The sequence below is a fragment of the Orycteropus afer genome, unplaced genomic scaffold (assembly GCF_000298275.1).
Source record: "Orycteropus afer afer isolate SDZICR_OR568_19922 unplaced genomic scaffold, OryAfe1.0 scaffold00195, whole genome shotgun sequence".
NCBI classification, from domain to species: Eukaryota; Metazoa; Chordata; class Mammalia; order Tubulidentata; family Orycteropodidae; genus Orycteropus; species Orycteropus afer.
In genome coordinates, this window is record NW_006921782.1 from 3818816 (window position 1) to 3841710 (window position 22895).

The 22895-nt window shown below is 38.2% G+C and overlaps 1 protein-coding gene across 1 annotated transcript in view; it reads right to left on the bottom strand.

Annotated features, from left to right (window-relative positions):
- The window catches only part of LOC103202917 (limbic system associated membrane protein), a 993414-nt gene that overhangs the window by 656279 nt on the left and 314240 nt on the right, over positions 1-22895 (bottom strand). The window lies entirely within an intron of this gene.

Here is a 22895-nt window from a genome sequence, read left to right on the forward strand (position 1 = left end):
CAGCTGTTTCTCTTCAATTTGAGTGGTGCCACATCAGCAAATGGCGTTCTCGAAAGCTTTATCTTATCCATAGGAGTAAGGCTGGGTTTACTCAGATGTTGCAGCTCTTTCCCAGTCCTATTTTGAGAGCCTTCTAACCTAACCAGACTATTCATAAAGTTCTTTGCTGTTCATAAGGTTTTCCTTGGCCAATTATTCGAGAAGTGGATGACCTCTTTCTTTTTCCTAGTCTGTCTCAGTCTGTAAGCTGGGATGATACCTGTGCACCATGTGCATACTGCTGGGTTAGAAATACCAGTGGCTCAGCCTCAAAACTCACATCAACATGAGTGATATGATTTGTTTTAGTTCTTTTTAATGTTTTTGTTTTTCTTCCAAAAAGATGCCTTTTTCCTTTTTTTTTATTCTTTCCAACAAAAGTTTCTTTGACTTTGCTAGCTATTCAGACAGTTTTGCTTTATTTTCACTCGCCTTCATTCTGTTTGATCCATGGAATGCATTTATCCTGAATTTCCACTGAGATATTTAAAATATTTCCAGATTTCTTGTGACTTATTTAACTTTACAAATTCCCTTTTCTTTTTTCCATCTTCTACACTTTGGTCCTCTCTTGAAATTTAAGGTTTCAATGACAGATTTCTTGATATTTTCCTTTCATTCTAGAATTTTGTGATCATATTTATGCAATTATTTTACACATACCTCCAGTACCAGTTCAAATCTAATCTGATCATTTTAATTGAGTTCTAAGCATCTATAGTAGAGTAGTCACTGATCCTATCTGGAAATTTTATTACTTCCTGTTCTTTTCCAACGTGAGTATTCTGATACTCCATATTTGGCCAACTCTCATCTCTTATTATTACTACTTGTCCTTTTTTTGCAGATTCTCTGTATCTCTGCACTGTTTAAGGCCAGGCTCATTATTTTTGGAGAGTATATCCCTATGGTCACATTTCGTTATTTAAGTGCATATTTTCTTCCACACTTGTTCTATGATATAATCTTTCCCTCTTACTATAAGGATTTTGATTCTGTTTCTGTTTATACCCTCCTTCACATATAATGCTTCAGGCCTCTCTTAGATATACTTATAGATTCTGAAGGCTACAAGCATTATTCTCTATTGGTTACATTTCCTCCTCAACATCATGTAGTTTTAAATAAAAACATCTATCTCAATCAATGTGTATGTGTGTGTGTGTATGTTTTCAATAGATGTTGAATATAGTGTAGTACTTTTAAACATTCTAATCATCTATTGTCATTGTTCAGCTGTAAATGAAAGTTCAGTTTTTTGTTTTTTTTTTAATTCACTGTAGTAGTTTCAGAACTGCCATGCCCTATATCCATCATTATTTGTCACTGCTGAAAATGAGTGAGTTGGGATGCAAAGTAGGAAAGGGAAAACGGAAGCAGAAAAATATCCCTAGTTTCTCCTTAAAAGAAATTTAATGGTTTTCTGCTGGAAGGAAATCAAAGACCGTGTGAAATGTCTGTCCCTTAAAAAAAAAAAAAAAAAAAAAAACCTAAGCTGATTTTTTTCTAATACCAGGCACTTTTATCCTTGTAGCTTAGAGGCAAAGAATGAATGAAATGCAGAAAATGAAGGACATGTGACAGCATCAAAGAAGCAAAGCAAAGCTGGAGAATGTGTATCTGGCTATGTCAGGCCAGGATGGGCCTTTTTAGGCAGACCATTAAGGCAATCTGGCTGTCAGATGAAGTCTTTATAAAAGGGCAGAAAAGATGTATAAAGTCTTTTTGATGTTTTAAAGGAATCTCTCCTTTATTACATACCTGATCATCTTGTCTTCACTAGTGCCATCCACTTGTAAGGCAAACCAAAACCATTTGTAGAAGTGTTTTATGTTTCAGAGCAATTGGATGTTGGCTTGATCTCTATCATGAGGAATACCAGGGCTTTTTAGTTTCTTCTGGTAGAAAATGGTGAATTGTTGGGCAGACTGGGTAGAAGCCTCTAAAATATTCTGGGAAACAGTGGTTAATCAGAAAGAAATTAATCAGGTCCTATTTACCCAATCAAGGTAAGGATTATTTCTTTAATACACTTAATTACATGACATTGGCCCTAATAGGACGTAATGACAAGTCTTCTCATTTTACAAAGAGGCAACAGAGCTTGAAGGACTAACAATTAGTCCAGTGAAATTACAAGACCACAATCCATTACTTTACACTCCTCCTTTTTATAAGAGTACTAATCTCTTTCTTTTCTCACAGGAGACCCAAGATGCCATCTCCACTCCTGCTTTTCTTTTCCTTTGTATTTGACATCATATCTCTGTCTCGAAAACCTGAGCAGTAGGATACACTTGGATATACTTCTCAGTCAACCAAATCCTGTGTCTTTGAACATAGCAGGATCTGCATAGGAGAATGGCACTGCTATCCATTGCAGTATTTCTGGCAATGAGGAGAGAGTAGGAGCAATCTTGAGATTTGTAGCAATTAATGATCATATTCCCTAAGACAATAGAAGCTACCACATGCCTTTATCCTGATCTGTCTGATTTTCTTAGTTCTTCTGAATGTCCCCAACTTTCTGTTCCTTTAGATCTATGTCAACTCCTGCTGCCAATTTCATACTTCTCCATATTATAGTTGGTGTGTAAGTAATATCACACTAGTGTAGTGGGATATCTTAGTGTGTGTGATGCAAAAGTAGACTAGATTAAACGGATACTGAAGGTTTAGATTCAAGCCCTAAGTCTCAGAGTTTCCATCTGTGCAGTCAAGCATCATATTCAACGGTGTCAAATCTTCCTCAGTCTTCATCATTCATTGTGCAGATTTTGCATGTATATGAGAACTGAAAATACCATGCATTGAGTCAGGAACACTTTAGTCTTCACGGCCTGCCAAAAGAATGAACAAACCTGTCTTGGAGGAAGTACAGCCAAAATGCTCCTTGGAAGCAAGGATGGCAAGACTTCATCTCATGTACATTGGACTTGTTATTAGGAGGGACCAGTCCCTTGAGAAGGACATCATGTTGGTCAAGTAGAGGGTCAGAGAGAAAGAGGACTACCCTCAATGAGATGGATTAACGTAGTGGTTGCAACAAAGGGCTCAAACATAACAACACTTGTGAGGATGGTGTAGGACCAGGCAATGTTTCATTCTGTTGTATATAGGGTTGCTATTAGTTGTAACTGCCTTGATGGCACCTAACAACAAATGGCAAAGCTTCACTCATATTACAGATGCAAAATCTGGCCCAGAAGATGAAGAATTTATTGCTAATAATTTCTGGGAAACAGGGAATACCAAACATTAAAATAATAATAATGAAAATGAAATGCACTGCCATTGAGTTGGATCCAACTCATAGTGACCCCTCCTTGGGTTTCCAAGGCAGTATCAATACAGAAGTAGATTGCCCAACCTTCCTTCTGAGGAGTGGCTGATGGATTTTAACTGCCAGCCTTCTGGTTAGCAGTCAAATGCCTTAGGCACTATGCTACCAGAGCTCCTAAAAGTAATAAGTTATTATTATACGTTTTTATAATTAAAAAAAAAAAATGATTAAGTTAATGCACTCAATCAGCATGTATTTATTGAGATTTTACTATATTACTCCTTGGGTTTCTGAGGCAGTGTCACTACGGAAGTAGATTGCCCAACCTTCCTCCAGTACTATATTCCAGGTATTGGAAAATGATCATAAATGAGAAATGCTGCTAGCCTCTAGGCAACTCCAGTTTAACACATACAAATTCATAAATAGTCAACAGGTGGAATATTAGACAGATCAATGAGGAATAGGGAAGGCACAGCACAATGCACAATTGATTCTTCCTTAAAGATAAAAATATTCCAGAATTGCACAAACTCTTTCCAGACTTTTTCTCATGATTATTGATAATTTTATGTATTAATTCAATATTTTTTCTAAGCATCTACTGTGTGCCAGCTTTATTATAGTTACTATGGATATAATACTAAAGAAGATCAACTAATTCCCTAACTTATCTTCTAGTGAGGGAAATATATAACAAGCAAGTAAAAACATTTGTTTGTAGTAGAATGTCAAACTATAATAAGTACTATAAAGGAAAAAGTAAGTAGAGTAATGTGTGCCCAGAAAGGCCCTCTCTGAGAACATGAAATTTTAGTGGAGGCCTGAGTAAAAGAAGGCAGAGAGCTAGGTAATGGTCTAAGAGGCAAGTTTTCCTGGCAGAGAAGCAATAGTAGAATTTCTGAGATGGCAATGATGGTGGCACTTTAAGAATTATGAAGAAGTACTAATGATATACCTCGGAAGGAAGGTTGGGCAATCCTACTTGCATAGTGATACTGCCTCGGAAACCCAAAGAGGGGTCGCTATGAATCGGGGCCGACTCGGCGGCAAACAACAACAAAAACAACAATGATATACAGCAGAGCCTCTAAATTGGCTATATGGGGATTATACCAAGGACATTGGCAAATTATACAAATTAGGACTTCCCCTGGTCTGGATGACATTCTAGAAATATTTTGGTTGGGCTCTGCCACATATCCAAAGAAAAGAGCCTATTTTTCAAGTGTCCAAAACCATCTTTCTTCCAGAAAACGCCTCCAACAGAGATGACGGTCATGGGGCTTCAGCCCTATAACTGCAATGTCTGTGTGCCTACTCCTAAAGCTAAGTGAAAGGTAGGTAGTTTGAGGCATTTGGGTATAGATTTTAAATGGCCTTTATTAATATGGGAGGCACCATGATCATTTTTATCAATGTGGAACACCAATTTGCCTTCTCTACTTCCTGTTTTACGAGGTGGCATCATATAAGCCAACATGCAAATGATGTGTATAAAACACATTGGCTTATTCTAAGAGAAGTTCATGAAGAAGTTTAACATAGATGGAGAAATCACTTAATAAATTAAAAATACTGAGAAAAATTCCTAAAGAGAATGTAAATAAGTAATAAGCAATGTGAGATTCAAAAACTAGACACAAGGATGAGCCTCAGGCTCAGCAGGGGAAACACACACACACTTTATGAAATCCCTACACTTATAAAGCTTCATAATTCTGTGGAACAATTTCTTCCCTCTGCCCCAAATCCCTGGACTCTGAAATTGTCACACAAGAGACTGAAACAATTATATGTGATACTTAATTAAAAATCTATACTTTGGGTGAGTGACAGCTTTACCTTCTTTTTTTCGCCTTTTATTAGAGGCAGCCCAGAGATAAAACCTTCAAGTTATGAGTAATTATACCCTGCTGAGAAAAGTGATGGAGTGCTACACTCACAAGGACTTATCAAGCCCTGAAAATGTGGAGTCAACACTTAAGACTTTTTTTTTATTATTATTTTCCCCAACACTAACAGTTTCCCACCTTGTTCCCAGAGGGAGATAAACAAACACTGTGTACCTGCATTTTAATGGGGATACACAGGACTGGCTCATTCACTTTTTTAATGCACTGGCTTCATATTCTTCAAACCAGTGGGATGCAGTGAAAAGTGTATGTGTCATGGACAATGGAAAGCTACAATGAAAGCAATTTTCTGTCGTTATGGGCACCATTTGGGGGGGGGAGGATCATAATATTTTTTTGACAGAACTTCTTAGGGGGCTTAGAATTCTCATTCAGATTATTGTGGGGAATGGGGAAGCACTCTTAGATGTCTTTTGAGGATCATGCTAAATCAGATGGGCTCCTATCTTGGGGATCTGCAATGGAGAAAAACACAAGGACCAAGAATACTGGTGTTCCTAGAGGCAGTGTCTATCCTAAACTTAATATGGGCTAAGGCTAATATTTAATATTATCTAAGGCTACAACAGGGTTGGCTGAGTTTGTGGGCAGCCTCAAATTTATCTTTCTAAGATAGACGGTTTTATCTGGGCTCCATGGAAGCTTTTGCTTCTTTTTTCCACTTGTAATGCTTGTTCCAAATACAATCCTTAGATGCCATGATCAGAGACTTGTTTCGATAGGTCTGACATAAGAATCAGGAATCTTCATTTTACTATGAACCCAAGGACAGTCTGATGTGGTGGTCCCAGGGCCATACATGGAGAAGCATAATCATAAGTGGTCTACAGATGTGTTTAAAGAAGTCTATGAAGGTTTGATATTGAATGGAATAGTGTATAAGTTCTTCTGGGGTGAGTTCTTGGGATTATTAAATGGGTCTGTGTCCCAGAAAGGGTTAAGAAACTTGGATGGGCAGGATGATATTGAGCAGCACTGGGTTACATACAATCTTCTGATCCCAGAAAGACTCACTGACTTCCAGGATCAACTCAGCAGCTTGGCTCAAGAAATGGAACTTATTTCCTCTGCTGGACTGATTTCCCGGTTAAGTTCCACTGTCCTGAATTGGGCTTTCTGTGCTGTTCCATTAACCCATCATACTGTGTGATATTCCTGCAGTTGGCCAAATAGCTTATTTCAAGGCCTTTAAACATCCTATGAAGCCATGGATTTGGGGGTTTTCCGTTCCATTCTATGAATTTTTTCATGATTAAACCAGACCTGTCACCATCACATCAATTCTGCCTTATATTGACCCTATAGGACAGAGTAGCCCCATAAAGTTTCTAAGGTTACAGTCTTTATAGAAGCAAATTGCTTCATCTTTCTCCCACAGAGCAGCCAGTAGGTGTGAACCACTGGCCTTTCAATTAGCAGCTGTTGTGCTTATCCGCTGTGCCATCAGGGCTCCTTCCTGTTAGTGAATAATAAATGTTAAAAATATCCAGATAACATCTGGATCCTATACAACAATATCTTGAATATTGGGCTCAAGGATCAGATTTAACTCTTTCATTACTTAGATAAACATCATTAACTTTATGTGTGATTGCTAGTAAATTACTTATTAATCAAAGGGCCCAGGTTCTTTATCTATAAAACAGGGACAAAAATCTGTTCAAATTATTCAATTACTGTGTGGACAATGAGATTATAGATATGAACTAACTTAAAAAAAAGTGTAAAATATTCTATGAGAATATTTTTATGAGAACAAGGTATTATTGTCATAACTAAAACATAGATATACTTTTCTGTAACCTGATAATTATTAAATCTCAGAGGGAAGATCTTATTGTACTGGCTCTTAATATAATAATTCATGAGCTAAACGAGGGCTTTAAACAGAGGATTTCTGAGTGCTCCTATCAGCAAGAGGTGGCCTGAGAACCACTTCTCACTGTAGTGGTGACATGTTATTATCAGTTGCCATTGAGTTGGCTCCAACTCACAGAGATCTTATACAAAACAGAATGAAACGTTGCACACTCTTGTACCATCTTCATGATTGTTGGTGTATTTGACTTTATCGCTGTGGCTGTTGTGTCAATTCATCTCATTTTCTAGCAATTGATTTTTCCTGATGATGTGTCCAAAGTAAGCAAGTCGAAGTTTCACCTCTTCACTTCTAAGACATTTTCTGGTTGTATTTCTTCTGAGACTGATTTGTTCATTCTTCTGGCAATCCATGGTATGTGCAATATTTGTTACCAACACCATAGTTCAAATGCATAATTTCTTCTTCTGTCTTCTTTTTTCACTACCTGACTTTTACATGCATATGAGGTGATTGAGAAAAATGATGGCTTGGACCAGGAACACCTTAACCATCAAAGTGACATCTCTGCTTTTTAATGGTGGTGATATAGAAGTATACATAAAAGTTGGAAGGAAGTGAAAGAAGGGCAGGTTTACGAGGAAGTATCACACATCAGCTTTAACCCAGCACTCCATCCACTTTTTTTTTATCACTTGCCTCTCTGCACAACCATTCTCATCATCATTTTTGACTCAATTACTCCCTAAATTTGCCCACTTTCTCCAGTAAACCTTTCTTCTTTTTCTTCCTCTCTGCCTGAGTCTTTTTCTTTCCTGATTTCACTCTCTTTCATCTTTCTCCACTCCCCTAATACTGGGGGAATGGTATTAATGAGATTGGGTTGAAGGATGTGAAGTCATATGCAAATATTATCAATAAGTGACACCTGAAAAGATGGGAAATTATAGAAGAAAATTAGGTGGGATAGTCAGTAAATATAGCTAAATGCATAGAGTTCCTTTCCTACCATGAATAGTTTCTGCTACAGTTTAGTAAGAGTTAGTACTGTTACTGTCCTCTGATTTTCAGTGGTTTTTCTTATGAAAATGACAAGATTATTGGAATAAATGATCACCAAGGACCTCTTCTGTTCTGAAAACCTTGCTGATGAGCAGGAGCTGTAAATGCAGGACTATGCCAGAGATTACATTTCTGGTCTGATCTCCTTCACCTGGCAAATGTAATCCTATTACACTGGTGTAAGGAAGTGTTTTAACTTCAATGTAATTAGATAACTTTTGTACTGGTATGCCAACCACTGAAGTATGACAGAATAACCTGTGGTAGACTTCTTATGCAATGGAAAATAAGAATGAGGATGAGGATGACGTTTGTGTTCTTTATTTTTGTAATGTTTTAGAGTGCTAAAGCACTTACACACATAGGAATTCATTAAGTGCTCACTAAAATCAAGAGATATAGTCATTAGTTCCACATTTTAGAAATAAGAGTGCTGAGCTTGCAATTTTTTTATTTGCTCAACGTTAACTCAGGGCTGCAAAACAACCTTCTATCTCCCAAAACAGAAGGTGAATAAATTCCTGGATTGTCTCAGCTGCTTCTGGGTTGTTTGGGCAACTAGAGGATTTGAACTCAGGAAGTTTCTTCCTGAAGGTTTCCTTCTTTGGAGTTAATTGTTACAGTAGAAATGACCCACAAGTCTTACAACTAACTATTAATTACAGGTTGAGAAGAAGTTCATAAAGTTCTCTTTTTAGTTTTTGGAAATTCAGTGCATCATTTGTTGTAGAATGTGATCATTTCTCAGATTTAAATGCAATTCCCCTTGTATCAGTTTCCTAGAACTGTCATGGTAAAATACTACAAAGGAGGTTGCTTTAAACAACAGAAATTTAGTTTTTCAGGCTGGGTTTCTAACATCAGTGTATCCACCATGTTGATTCTTTCTGAAGCTTTGAGGGAGAAACTGGTCCATACCTCTCTCCTAGCTTCTGATAGCTCCATGCATTCCTCCTTAGGAATTGGATTAAATACTACACTATCACTAGCTCCATAGTCTTCTCTTTGCTGGCCTCAGTTCAACCCCACAGTTACTCTTTTGTTGGTGTTATTTCTCTTTTCACAGCTAAATCATGGCGAGGTTGCTTGCAACAGAAACCTGAAAACCATTTATAGCTGCACTCAAGTTGCAATTGGAACTGGCCTTTCTCAAAGCTAACCAGTTCATCAACACAAGCCCCTCACACAAAAGAGAAAGAAATCTGGGTAAGAAACATGTGACACTGGGAAGAGGTTGAGGAAGTAAGAGAAATAATGGGAGAGAAGTAGTGATGTCTGTTAGTAAATGGAGACAAGATCTTTCTGTGTAAGTCAGAATATATCAAGCTGAACATGGTCAATTGCAATTGGAACCACATGAGATCCTAGAGAGAAATGTAGAGCGGAGTCTAGGAAGAATGTAGAGAGTGGGAAACATGAAGAGGAAGCCATTTGTTTGTTTTCTTGTTTGTTTCCAGCTTCCTTGGATCTCAGCTGGTATACTACCAAAGGAATCAAACAGCAGTGATTATGTGGGCAATTCGTAAATCATCCCGCATGCTCAGATACATCATTGATCAAGATTCAGGTTAGGCACCTTACAATAAGGGGTTTATATTGATGAACAGAGAGAAAGTTCTTGGCACTACAATAGATTTTGTGGAATCATGTGAACATGTCTATGCCTGTCTGTAGCCCTATTATTCTGAAGATCCATTCCTCACTCTCCCTCCACTGTTCTGACTCTTACAGGTCACATTGTCCAGGATCCCCTGTCCATTGCTTTTAGTCAGTGAGAAATACTGGCAGAGAAAAACAGGTTGTGGCCAAGGGAAGGAGCCAGAGTATTTCTCTCCTGGTCATGGCCATTGCCAACGGATACATATACTCTAGTGATAAATTCCTTAGACTTTATAATACTGATCCCTCACGTTGTCCTTCCATCACCAACAGTTGACATGGGCCTCATGTGTACAACTTCCCTCCATAGAGTACTCATGGCTGTGACATTTCAGAAGCAGATTGTCAGGACTTTCTTCCTTCTGAGGTACCTCCAGTTCAGTTTGAACACCCAAACTTTCTTTAGTAGCCCAGAATTTAACCATTTTTTGCCATCCAAGAAGCCTATTGTCTCTCCAGTTGATGCTAACATGATTGCTTCAGTACCCTCTGATTGGTTTGCTACAAATCCTATAATCTGTGTAACCAGTTTGTTTAATTTATTTGCCCTTCTTTCAATGTTCTGAATGTTTTCTGTTTTCCAGGTGGTGCCTTCATGGATAAAAAACATTTTTTCAGGCTTTTATTATTAAAATATATTTTAAGGTGTCTACTTAAATCATATACAAATATAATTAAATTTAGCAGCCAATATATCCACCACTCTTCTGTCAGTGTGTCATACTGTGGTGGCTTGTGTATTGCTCTGATACTTGGAACTATGCCAGCAGTATTTCACATATTATCAGGGTCACCCATGCTGGACAGGTTTCATCAGAGCTTCCAGACTAAGGCATACTAGAAGGAAGGATCTAGTGATGTACTTTAAAAAGCAAAAAAAGTCTGGCCCTTGAGAACCTATGAATAACAGCAGAAAAGTGTCTGATGTATGGCCAGAAGATGAGCCTTTTAAGTTGATCAGCACTGAGAACACAACTGGAGAAGAGCTGCCTCCTCAAAGTAGAGTCAACCTTTATGACGTGGAACAAAGCTTTAAGGACCTTTATTTGCTGATGTGTCAGGAATCCCCATGAAAAGAAACAGCTGCAGATATCCAGTGATAATAAGAATGTGCAATATCTGAAGTATGAATCTAAGAAAATAAAATGGAACACATAAAGATCGATATTGTAGTTTGCAGTGAGCTGAAATAGACTGGTATTGGCCATTTTGGATCAGAAAAACTACATGCTGTACTATGCGAGGAATGACAAATTAAAGAGGAGTGTTGTTGCAGTCATCATGAAAAAGATTTCAAGATCTATCCCAAAGTATGGGGAGCTCTGGTAGTGTAGTGCCTAAAGCACTTGACTGCTAACCAGAAGGCTGGGAGTTCAAACCCACCAGCCACTCCTCAGAAGGATGGGATGGAATTCCTGCCAGCCTGGAATGTGGGTGGGAGGGTGGGATTGCCACACGTCCATTCACCAAGAGAATATGGGGTATAAGAGTAACAAGGGGAATGTCTACCTTTCCAGTCCTTCATGTCAGGTATGTCCTGTGGTCCACAGCAAGTGGAACCTACTCTTAGGTCCCTGGAATCTGAGAGAATTCTGTTGCTTTAAATATCCAAAATGGTCTAATCACTTGTAAACATTCAAAATGGCTGCACACTCCAGACAGGCAAAAGTCCACAGCTCAGCCCATCTCCCTCTTTGTTGCTTCCACTTTTATTCACCAGCCACCAGTGTAGTCCTCCATGCAGCCCCTGGCTAGCAGAGCTGATTTTTAGGTTAAGGTAGTGCCTAAGGCATTTGACTGCTAACCAGAAGGCTGATGGTTCAAATGCACCAGCCACTCCTCAGAAGAAGGAAGATGGGGCAACCTACTTCCATAATGATACTGCTTCAGAAACCCAAGGAGGGGTTGTTATGAGTCGGGTCCGACTCGACGGCACATAACAACAACAACAACAACAACATTCCAAAGTATAATGCTGTCAGTGATAGGGTAAAAGTCATACACCCACAAGAAAGATCAGTTAACATCACTACTATTCAAATTTACATGCCAACCTTTAATGCAAAAGATGAAGAAGACACTGAAGGTTTTTACAAACTTCTGTAGTCTAAAATTCATCAAACATGTAGTCAAGATGCATTGATAATTACTAGTAATTGGAATATGAGGGTTGAAAAAACAAACAAAAAGGATCAATAGTTCAAAATATGGCCTTGATGATAGAAATGACACTGGAGATCGCATGATAGAATTTTACAAGACCAACTCTGCAGTTTAAAATCAGGAAGTGTGTGTGTCAGGGTTGTATTCTTCCACCATACTTATTCAATCTGTATGTTGAGCATATAATCTAAGAAGCTAAATGGCTATATGAAGAATGCTGCTTCAGGATTAGAGTAAGACTCATTAACAGTCTGAGACATGCAGATGACACAACCTTGCTTGCTGAAAGCCAAGAGCACTTCACTTACTGATGAAGACCAAAGGCTACAGGCTTCTGTATGGATTGCACTTCAGTATAAAGGAAACAAAAATCCTTACAACTGGACCAATAAGCAATATCATGTAATTTCATCTTACTTGGATCCACAATCAATACCCATGAAAGCAGTAGTCAAGATAGCAAATAATGTACTGCATTGGGTGAATCTGCTGCAAAAGATCTCTTTAAAGTGTTTTTTTTTTTTTAAAAAAAAAAAAAGCAACAATGTCACTTTGAGTACCAAGGTATACCTGACATAAGCCATGGTATTTTCAATTGCTTCATATGTGTGAAAAGAGTTCCTTTGAGTTACGGTGTTGGTGAAGAATATTGAATATACCATGGACTACCAGAAGAATGAACAAATCTATTTTGGGGAAAAGTATAGCCAAAATGTCCCTTAGAAGCAAAGATGCTCAAGTACTTTGGACATGTTATTGGCAGAGAGCTTTCCCTGGAGAAGGACATCATGCTTGGTAAAATAGAGGATCAGCAAAAAAGGGCAAGACCCTCAGTGACATGGAATGGCTCCATGAAATGGGCTCAAACATAACAACAATTGTGAGGATGGGGCAGGACCAGATAGTATTTTGTTTTGTTGAACATGGGGTTGCTGTGAGTCAGAACCAACTGGACAATACCTAACAATAACAACAACAGCTACTATACAAAATTCAATTATATCTCTCAACAGTTTTGCTAAATGTTCTCCTCAATTGGCATGCTGTTGTTGCTGTTGTTGTGTACCATTGAGTCAGACCCGACTCATAGCGACCCCTCCTCGGGTTTCCACAGCGGTATCACTATGGAAGTAGATTGCCCAACCTTCCTTTCGAGGAGTAGCTGGTGGGTTTGAACTGCCAGCTTTCTGGTTAGCAGTCCAGTGCCTTAGGCACTACGTTACCAGAGGTCCAAAATCAATACATGTAATCTACCACAATCACCATTGCCTGGAGCATGAGCAAGGAACACTATAAATTAACATAAATAAAGTTGAAATAGCAACATGTGGCACTTATCATTGTTAGTAAAGTTCAACAATATGTGAATGGCTTCCTTGATCATGTCTGGAGAAAGGTCTTTCAAGGGAAAAAGAAAAATTGAGATAGCTTTTAAAATAAAGTTCTCCTAAGAAAGCAATGTTTCTAAAAGTATTGTCCATAGGTCAATTGTATCAAAATCACTCAGGTCACATGTTAACAGTGTTAGACTTTTTTTGGTCCCTACCCAAGATCTACTGAACTAAACTCTTAGGTGGATGAATTCTGGTATCTATTTAAAAAAGAAATTCATTTTGTGATTTTTATGTACATGAAATTTTGAGAACCATCGCCCTAAAAAATGAAAGTAAAATATCATTGGCCATTAGAAATGTTTAAGCCTGCAATAATTTGGTAGGTGTAACAAAGCTCACATTCAGAAATGTAAAGATATAAAGTTTTATTTGCAGAATACGTGTAGCCAGAATTGACAGTATTCTTCACTTCATCTTTTCATTGACATTCTGAAGACTGCTGGCAATCTTCAATTATATTTTGATATAAGCGTGACTAAGACTCCTACTAGGAAGTTCCCAAGGGAGACAAATTTTAGTCTTTTGTCCTAGTGGTGCTAGGCTTTATCTTCTAGTGGATAGAATAATCCCTGGCTCCAGTAAATCTTCTGTAAATATTTAATGGTGATATGAATTGTCTTTTTCATCTTTCTATCCACAGAATCAAATACAGTGTCCACCTATTAATATTTGTTTACATGAATTGAATTGACAAGACTTTCACTGAGTCCACCTGCTTTATTCAATTCAATAAAAGTTACCAGTGGTCAGATGGAAACATTTGAGGATTCTGTCTCCAGCAATTCATAGTTGACAACAGTTTTTATTATATTTCTCTGCAATGTAATACTGAAATCATCATGTTCTTTGTTTCAAGATTTTTAACTTAGGCTATTTACTACTAGTATAAAATTTCATTTTCTATGGAAAATGTATGGAAAAAAGAATTTAGGAGGGGAAAAAAAGGTGACAGAAAGTTTCCTTCCCAACAATCTGCCTTACCATGTATGGTCAAAATACAAAGCCAGTGCCAGTCCTGGCAATATTGTAAAGGGGTAAAGTGTATCTTTCTTTCACAGTCTCACGTTCCTCAGCTTCTTTCATTTTTTCTTTACAGAAGCCCTATTCTTTAGTTGACATTCTATCCAACTATTTCATCATTTGGGATCTCACCTTTTTGTGACCACAAATCCAAGGTTCCGGACAGATCCATGGTTCTGCCAATTAATTCCTGAAAGACTCCAGTTGTGTAGGTTTTTCATTTCTTTAGTCTATCATTCTGTAATTTTCACTGCTTTGGGACCAAGCTTTCTGCATCTCCTAAGGGTTCCAGTAAACTAAAGGAGATACTGGAGATCATTCAATATGATTTTTCCAAATAACCAGTGCTTTTATCAATGGTATCTGATAAAACAGCATTCTCTAGACAGCCCAGAACAGAGTTTTACACACACACCACCAGCACCACCACAACCACCACCCTATCTGGTATCCACCACCTCCTGCCACTACTCTTTTCTCTTTGCTTTTTGTCTTTCCAGGATGAGGTTGAGAGAGTGGTGAAAGGACTGCATGAATGCAGACTCTCTGTGTAGGATTTATAACTTTGTCCTTGTCACTCTCCTTCCAAACACTTCACTTTCAATCTCACGTCGAGCCAGCTGCTTCAAGATGCAGACAACATCATTTTTTTTTTTTTTTCCCCAGACTACAGTGCCAGGCAATCATGGTTTACAAACTAGTTTGAAGTAGACTAACTCACCTTACTCAGCTAGATCAGATAAGTTACAACTATACAGACTCAGTGTATTAAGTTAAAGATTGTTTAAAACATTGTGCCAACTCTTCAAAGCCTTCCCTATTTCATTTTCCAACCTGGGGAACAAATTTTGTAACCCAATCATTTGGATTATTCTTTTGTCCTGCCAGTACCATCTTAATTCCTCTATTCTAAGATTAAGCCATCATTCATTTCAGATTATTCTTAATAATAAGAGCCTCTGATTCTTAAGAAAAATAGGCAGAAATTGAGAATTAAAAGAATCATTCTTTTGCTCCACAGACTTTTTCTGGGCATTCACTGAAGACTGATTACAAGATCCAGTTCTTGTCCCTAAAGAGATACACTCTAGGGAAAAACACATATCATGATACATGCTATAGATTAAAAAATATATTAAATATATTAAAAGTATATATAAAATTATTAATTCTTCCTAGAATGTTATTCAAATGGAATATTCAAATTGAACACGTTATTCAAATGGGGAAATGAAAGATAAATAAAATTTCACAAGTCAGAGAAAGTGGGGAGGGTTTTGCACAAGAAAGAGCACCATGAGAAATGGCATAGAGATATAGACATACCTGATTTATTTAAGCAAGTGCAAGGTAGGAATGGAAATAAAAAGAGAAAAGATAAGGTTGAAAAAATGAAAGTGGTGCATGAAATGACAAAAGTAAATGGACTTTCTTTTGTGGCCCTTTCTGTGAGACTAAATTCAGGGAGATCATATGAGAAGCTGTTATTACTCATGAGACATGGTGATGGTTATGAGTCTATGGATAAAATGGGGAAAAAAACCAGATCTGCTGTTCCTTTGGAAAGCAGAAAATAATGCAAACAAAATGTCTCAAGAGTTTCAACTGTTAGTAATTGAATGAAAAATTATTAGTGGAAATTGAGTACTCAAAAAATGTGTTTATAAGTGGAGTGATGATTTGGTATGCTATTTAGAGAAGAAAAGTTAGAGAATTGTCTACTGCTAGAAATTTCAATAAGAAAACTGGAGCTCAGTAGAAAAAAAATTAGTGTTGAGATATGTATTTGTGAGTCATCTGTGTGTTTTTCAGAGTTAAAGCTATAGGAAGTCCTGAAGCTGAGTGAGAAGAGGTTGAGCAAGAAAGTTGGGAAACATCTGCTTTTAAAAGATACATGGTTAATTTGTTCTTAATTCCTTAACATGCAGCTCAATTGTCGCTTCTTTCAGAATACCCTCCCTGATGCTCAATCCACCAGTTACTTGTCCTTTCTCTCTGTCTCCAATTATATACCCCATTTGCACTAGCTTTACATCTAAGCAACTGTATTATATGTTAATTCATTTGCATTTACTTTATCCCCACTCAAGTAAGTTTTCTTAAAGTAAGATTATGTCCTAATCAATTGTGCAGCCCCAGAAAAATCATAGTTCTCAGCACAGAATAAAGATCTACTGCATAGTCACTAGAATAAATGAATGAATGAGAGAGGGAATGAAAAAATAAATAGAATAAGGGAAGTAACACAGAATTAGCAGATAGCTGGCTAGGTATGAAGTAAAGTAAAGGCAAGTCAATGTTTTAAGAAAGCTAACAGTGTGAAGTACTATAGAGCACTCAAGCAGAGTGAGAACTGAAGGGCTCTATAAGATTAGACTATTACCAGAAGGCTGGAGGTTCAAACCCACCAGCCACTCCTCGGAAGGAAGATGGGGCAATGTACTTCTGTAGTGATACTGCCTTGGAAACCCAAGGAGGGGTCGCTATGAGTCGGGTCCTACTCGACGGCACATAACAACAACAACAACAACATGCAGTTCTAAAGTTGAAGACAGTAGACAATATTTAAGTAGAGGTTTTTTTTTTTTTGTAAGAAAATTATTTCTGACAGAGGTCAGATGGATTTATGGAAGAGAGAAGGTAGTTACAGCAACCATCATCCATTCTCAGAGAAATTTGGAGAATTAAGGGGCGGTGATAGTAAATAGATTGATTTTAGGTGACGAGGATTACTTCTTTGATAGGTTGAATATGCTTGGCAAATTATAAAGATTTGTATGTGAGGAAAATGGAAAAGATATGTGTAAAGAATCAGGAGTAGGGAAATGGTAATATAATAATCAAGAATGAGAATAAAGGAATCATATATTGTTACTGTTCTTCATAGCCTCACTTTCCATCCTACACACACATGCACATATACACACAGTGCTGAACTTATACCAGATATGTCCTAAGCACTTGTTGATTGATCAATGAGTAGTTGAACAGTTAATATCATATGCCTGGCAGGACTGTTTTGTTGTTAGGTAACATCAGGTCAATTTTCTACTCACAGCAACAGCATGTCACAGAGGAGACCTGCCCCAGAGAGTTTTCTAGGCTGTAATCTTTACAGAAGTATATGGTCAGGTCTTTCTTCCCCAGAGCTGCTGGGGTGGGGGGGTGTTGAATCACCAACTTTTAGGTTGGCAGTTGAGTGCTTAACCATTGTATCACCAGGCAAAATAGAGGGTACTATTTTCTACTGACACTCAGACATTTCAGGAAACATCAACCACAGTCTTGGGAGAGGGGACATATATTCATATATTGGGACTTTAGTGAAGAAAATTTAAAAAATTATATCTGGCAAGCTGTGAGAGAAGTCCCCCTCCCCAGCCATATGTTCAAGTTGAGGACAGCATTATCCCTTACGTATAAAAATGTGGAACTTGCCATTCTCAATTAAAAACCTGATCCATCATACCCAGCTTCCTAATGACAGTGGGTATTTGGGAAGAACAAACGGGCAGCTTTCTCCCCTACTATGCAATTCAGTTCATAGAAGATAACGTCCAGGTTTCTGGCCTTGCCTCTAACTACAAAGAAAATCAGCCCATGAACCCAAATGAAAGACATGTAGCCCTGGTGGCTTCAGATGTTGTTTGTCATGAAATCACTCTGCCCTTTTTAAAATCCTGCCAGAAGACTTGATTCAGTGGCCTGAATTCACAGCTGTGAATTCAACAGGTTAAAGCTACGTCTTGTGCAAAGTGTTCATTTGTTCTAAATTTACCATCCACTAATGCCAGGGAGTGACCCTTTGTTCTCCTATGAAACCACAGAGGAGAAGCAAGAAAATAAGCAGCTCAGCTCAGGTAAACCTAGTGCTGCAGTGTTTTCCCTTTTTCTTGTTCCTTTTCTAGTAGATAAATAAGCAGCCAAGCACCTGACTGCAAAACACAGTCCAAGCTCCCACCACCTTGTCAAACTCTTCAAGGGAAACATTATTGTCTTAATTGCACAAGCCCAATTTGCATAATACGGACTTCTGACAGCCACAAAAACAGGGATGCAAAAAGGAGATTAACAAGTGAGGTGCACGCTCAGCCAACCCTGTGCAGTTGGGAAAGGAGATCAGAGAAGAATTCATCAGATGGGTGGATTCGCTGTTTCATCTGTTCTCTGTCCCTCCCTCCTGCACCTCCTTCTCTCCATCCCACCTTCAGATTTGTTTGTTTTTCATTTGCATGCATTTACTCCTAGTGTGTGCCTAGACTGTTAATTGTCATTCCTAGCAGAGCCTCCTTCAGGCTCTGGTAAAGCTCAGGTGGCACCAATGTACAGATTTAAAAACAACCTTTCCTCTTTACACTAAGCTCTTCCAAACGTTAAAAATGTTAACACTTCTTGGGAATGCAAGAACTGTGTCTTACTCATCTTTGTGTCCTTAGCATTCTCATAAAACTAAATTGATTTCTCTTTAGAAGAGTCATGGACCGTCAACACTTCTCTGTGACTCTCATCGGGACCTCTCCAAGGCTGCCACAATTTCCCCAGCCCCCAGGGCAGTGATCTTTCATTTCTTCCAGCATTTCAGTGGTTTTGCAGACCTTTTAAAATGGCTTCTAATCTAGATCCAATCACTCTGCATTTTTTTTTTTAAGGGAAAATATTTCATTTACTTCAGCACTTGCCCAACTACACTTGATTGTATTTGTGAGGAACCTGTACATAGATCAGGAGGCTGTTGTTCAAACAGAACGAGGGGATACTGCATGGTTTAAAATCAAGAAGGGAGTGTGTCAGGGTTGTATCCTTTCACCATACTTACACAATTTGCATGCTGAGCAAATAATCCAAGAAGATGACACTTGTGGTTAGTCTTAGATAAAGACTGCAGTCTGCAGTGTGGATTACACCTCAATATAAAGAAAACAAAAATCCTCACAACTGGTCCAATAAACAGCTTCATGATGGATAGAGAAATGATTGAAGTTATCAAGGACTTCCTATTACTTAGTTTTACAATCAACACCAATTGAAGCAGCAGTCAAGACATCAGATGACATATTGCATTGGGCAAATCTGCTGCAAAAGACCTTTCAAGTGATGAAGATGTCTCCCTGAAGACTAAGGTGTGCTTAACCCAAGCCATGGCATTTTCAATCACCTCTTATGCATGTGAGAGCTGGAAAATGAATAAGGAAGACTGAAGAAGAATTGATGCTTTTGAGTTGTGGTGCTGGAGAAGAATGCTGAAGCTACCCTGGACCGCTAAAAGAACTAACACATCTGTCCTGGGCAAACTGCAGCCAGAATGCTCCTTGGAACCCAGAATGGCCAAACTTCATCTTACCTACTTTGGTCATGTTTTCAGAAGGGATCATTCCCTGGAGAAGGATATCATGCTTGATAAAGTGGAAAGTCAATGAAGAAGGGAAAGGCCTTCAACAAGATGGATTGACACAGTGGCTACAACAAAGTGGTCAGGTATAGCAAGAATCATGAGGCTAGCAAAAGACTGGGCAGTGTTTCTATCTGCTATGCATAGTGTCATTATGAATCAGAGATGACTTGGTGGCACCTAACAGCAACAACAACCCTTGCCCAAGAGATGCAGAAAGCAAATACAATGTCTCATGGCAACTCTTCTAAACAACTGAAGCTGGTGAAGAACACTAATTTTGACTAATTCCCTTCACCCAATACCCAGCCCTTTCCTGGACCTAACTGAAAACTCTTTCCTGAGCAATGAAAAATGTGACTTATATTAATCCATTTTGTAGAGACAAAGGGATTCATTCTGTCCTGTGCAGGATGCTAGTTTTCCATCTTTAATGAGTATAAATACCATAATTTCCTGTCTCTCATCAGTTAGAAGAGCTCACGTTTCCTCTTCATGGAACTATTCAGTAAGTTCTTCATTTATGTTGTTTGACTAGTTAATAACCACACTCCCTACTCTGCGGTCTTTGATTTATTCTCTGATACTCAAAATTTGTGTTTGTCTTAATTTTTATGTCCTTATTACATATTACTTCTGCTGAGAATATCCTTGTCCTACCCATCCACATTCTTTCCTCAGCTCGTTGTTATTTATACCGAGTCATTACTAGCTCCAGTAACCCCTGCTCCAGAAAGTCTCTCCCATCCCCAAATAAACTGCCATAGGATGCTGCTACTTTTGTCACCTGCCCTAGAAACCGCCACCTCTTTGCAAATTCATTCAAGCTCAAGTCATTATACATAAGTGCCACTAAAGTTACACAAAGAGAAGAAACATAGAAATGTGTTCTCTTTGTATTTGAGAAAATAAGCAAAAACGATTGTTGTGTATTGATTTCATATTCAACCACTCTCTTAAACTGTTTCATAGGTTCCAATAATTGATAAATCCTCTTATTCCCTGCAAATTATGAGAGGTTTGTTTCTCACTTTCACTCTTTATAATTTCTACTTCTCTTTCTTATCTCATTGCACTGGCTGTGAAGCTTTCATTGTGATGTTGTGATATTGAGTATCTCTGATTCATTCCTGATTTTCAAGGCAAAGCTTAATTTTACCATTAAGTGTGAGACCACAAGTTGTACTAATGCCCTCCAGGTAGTTACTCTTTAAACAGGAACCATTAGTGCCAGGGACTCCAGCACGTTCCCCATGCCTCATGGCTTTACCTTATAGAGTCCTAAGACCCCCTTCCCTCCAGGTAATTATTCTTTAACTAGGAGCCATTAGTGCCGGGGACTCCAGCACATTCCCCACACCTCAGGGCTTTACCTCACAGAGCCCTATAACCCCCTCCCCTCCTTTTCTACCCCCTAGCAACAACCAATCAAAAGAGAGAGGGACCTCTTTGCTTTTGTGTTACTCCACCCTGTATTTTTCCTATAAAATTGTAATTGTAGTAGAGCACAGGGTCTTTTGCCCAAACCACTGCGTAGGTATAAGCAGAGACCCTAGCTCGAGCTAGTCAATAAACTTTCCTTTTGCTTTTGCATTATCGTGTCAGTGGTAGCTTCCTCGCGTAACACTCCTTTCAAGACCTGGGACCAACAAAGGATTTCCCTATATTTTTAAAGCATATTTCTTTTATGACAAAAGAAATTTCTTTTGAATCTTGATACATAAAATATTTTTTTTTATTATGAAGATATCTGAGATTTTTATCAAAAGCCTTTTTTCAATTAATTTTGCATAAAAACATTCCCAAATCTCTACTTTTAGACATACCTGCATTGGTATTTCTTTTTCCCTTATGCATATAGTTTTGCAAAGTTTCTGGATATATGTGATTATTTAAGGCAATAAAACTCAAACCGAGGTATCTTTTGCCTATTGTGTAGTTTTACTGTGTGTGTATGTTTATACAAAGAAAAAAAAAAAAGTGGGGTTTTATTTTGAAGAACTCAGAAGGGTTAAGATGGACTCCAAGGAAGAGGAAATAATGATCAATGAGCTGAAATTTTAAATTATGGTAGATGTTGGGGGTTTTGTTTTGGGCCAACCACATAATAGAAAACTGTTTAAAAACAAAGAATATTCATTTGGCTTTTGTGTTCCATGTTTTCTTTCTGAAGATTATGATATAAGGATGATGATGATGATGATGATGATGATGATGAATTGGAAACATGATTGTCATAGTACAGACTAGAAGAAGAGAGAACTAATAGTGTATGAATGAAGGAATGAAATATTAGAGACAGATGATCAAAAAGCAATAATCCAGATTGTATTAACCAGACAACTCTTAACCTAGATTGAGTTCTGCTGCTACATTTGTCACCTGCCCTAGAAACCCTCAACTGTTTGCAAATTCACTCAAGCCCAAGTCATTACAGATAAGTGCCACTAAAGTTACCCAAGGAAAAGAAACACAGAAATGTGTTCTCTGCCAACTTGGAAAGATGAGTAAGCCAATACCATTTAGGTTTTTTAAATAAATACTGAGAATCTTAAAAAAATTATAAAGTAGGCCAACCCATTATCCACAGTTTAAATATGATAGTTGGTCACTGATTTTCTATGTACATGGTAGAACTTTTACTAGTTCCTTTAAGCCCAGGACCCAAATGTATCTGGAAAAACAAATGCACAGCCAAAACACCCTGAGGATGTTAATCACTTGGCCCATGGGCTAGAACCATGGTAGTGGAGGACATTAAGCTCAATTGGCATAACTTACTACACAAAAACATTGTTCTACATTCTACTTTGGTGACTAGTGACTGCGGTCTTAAAAGCTTGCAAGTAGCCATCTAAGATGCAACAATTGGTCTCTCCTTGTCCAGAGCAAAGAAGAATGAGGAAAACCAATTATGCATAGAAATAATTAGTCCAAGGAATTAGCAAACCATGCAAACCTCAGCCTACCTGACCTTGAGACCAGACGAACTATATGGTGCCTGGCTACCACAGCCCCAGGGTTACAGATGAGGAGAGACAACTCAGGGACACCCAAAGTAGCAGGTGGGAAGAGCAGGAGAAAGGGGATTAAAAGCCAGGAAGCCAGAGAGAAGAGCAATCAGCCAAAGGGATTAGGCGAGGAGGGGTAA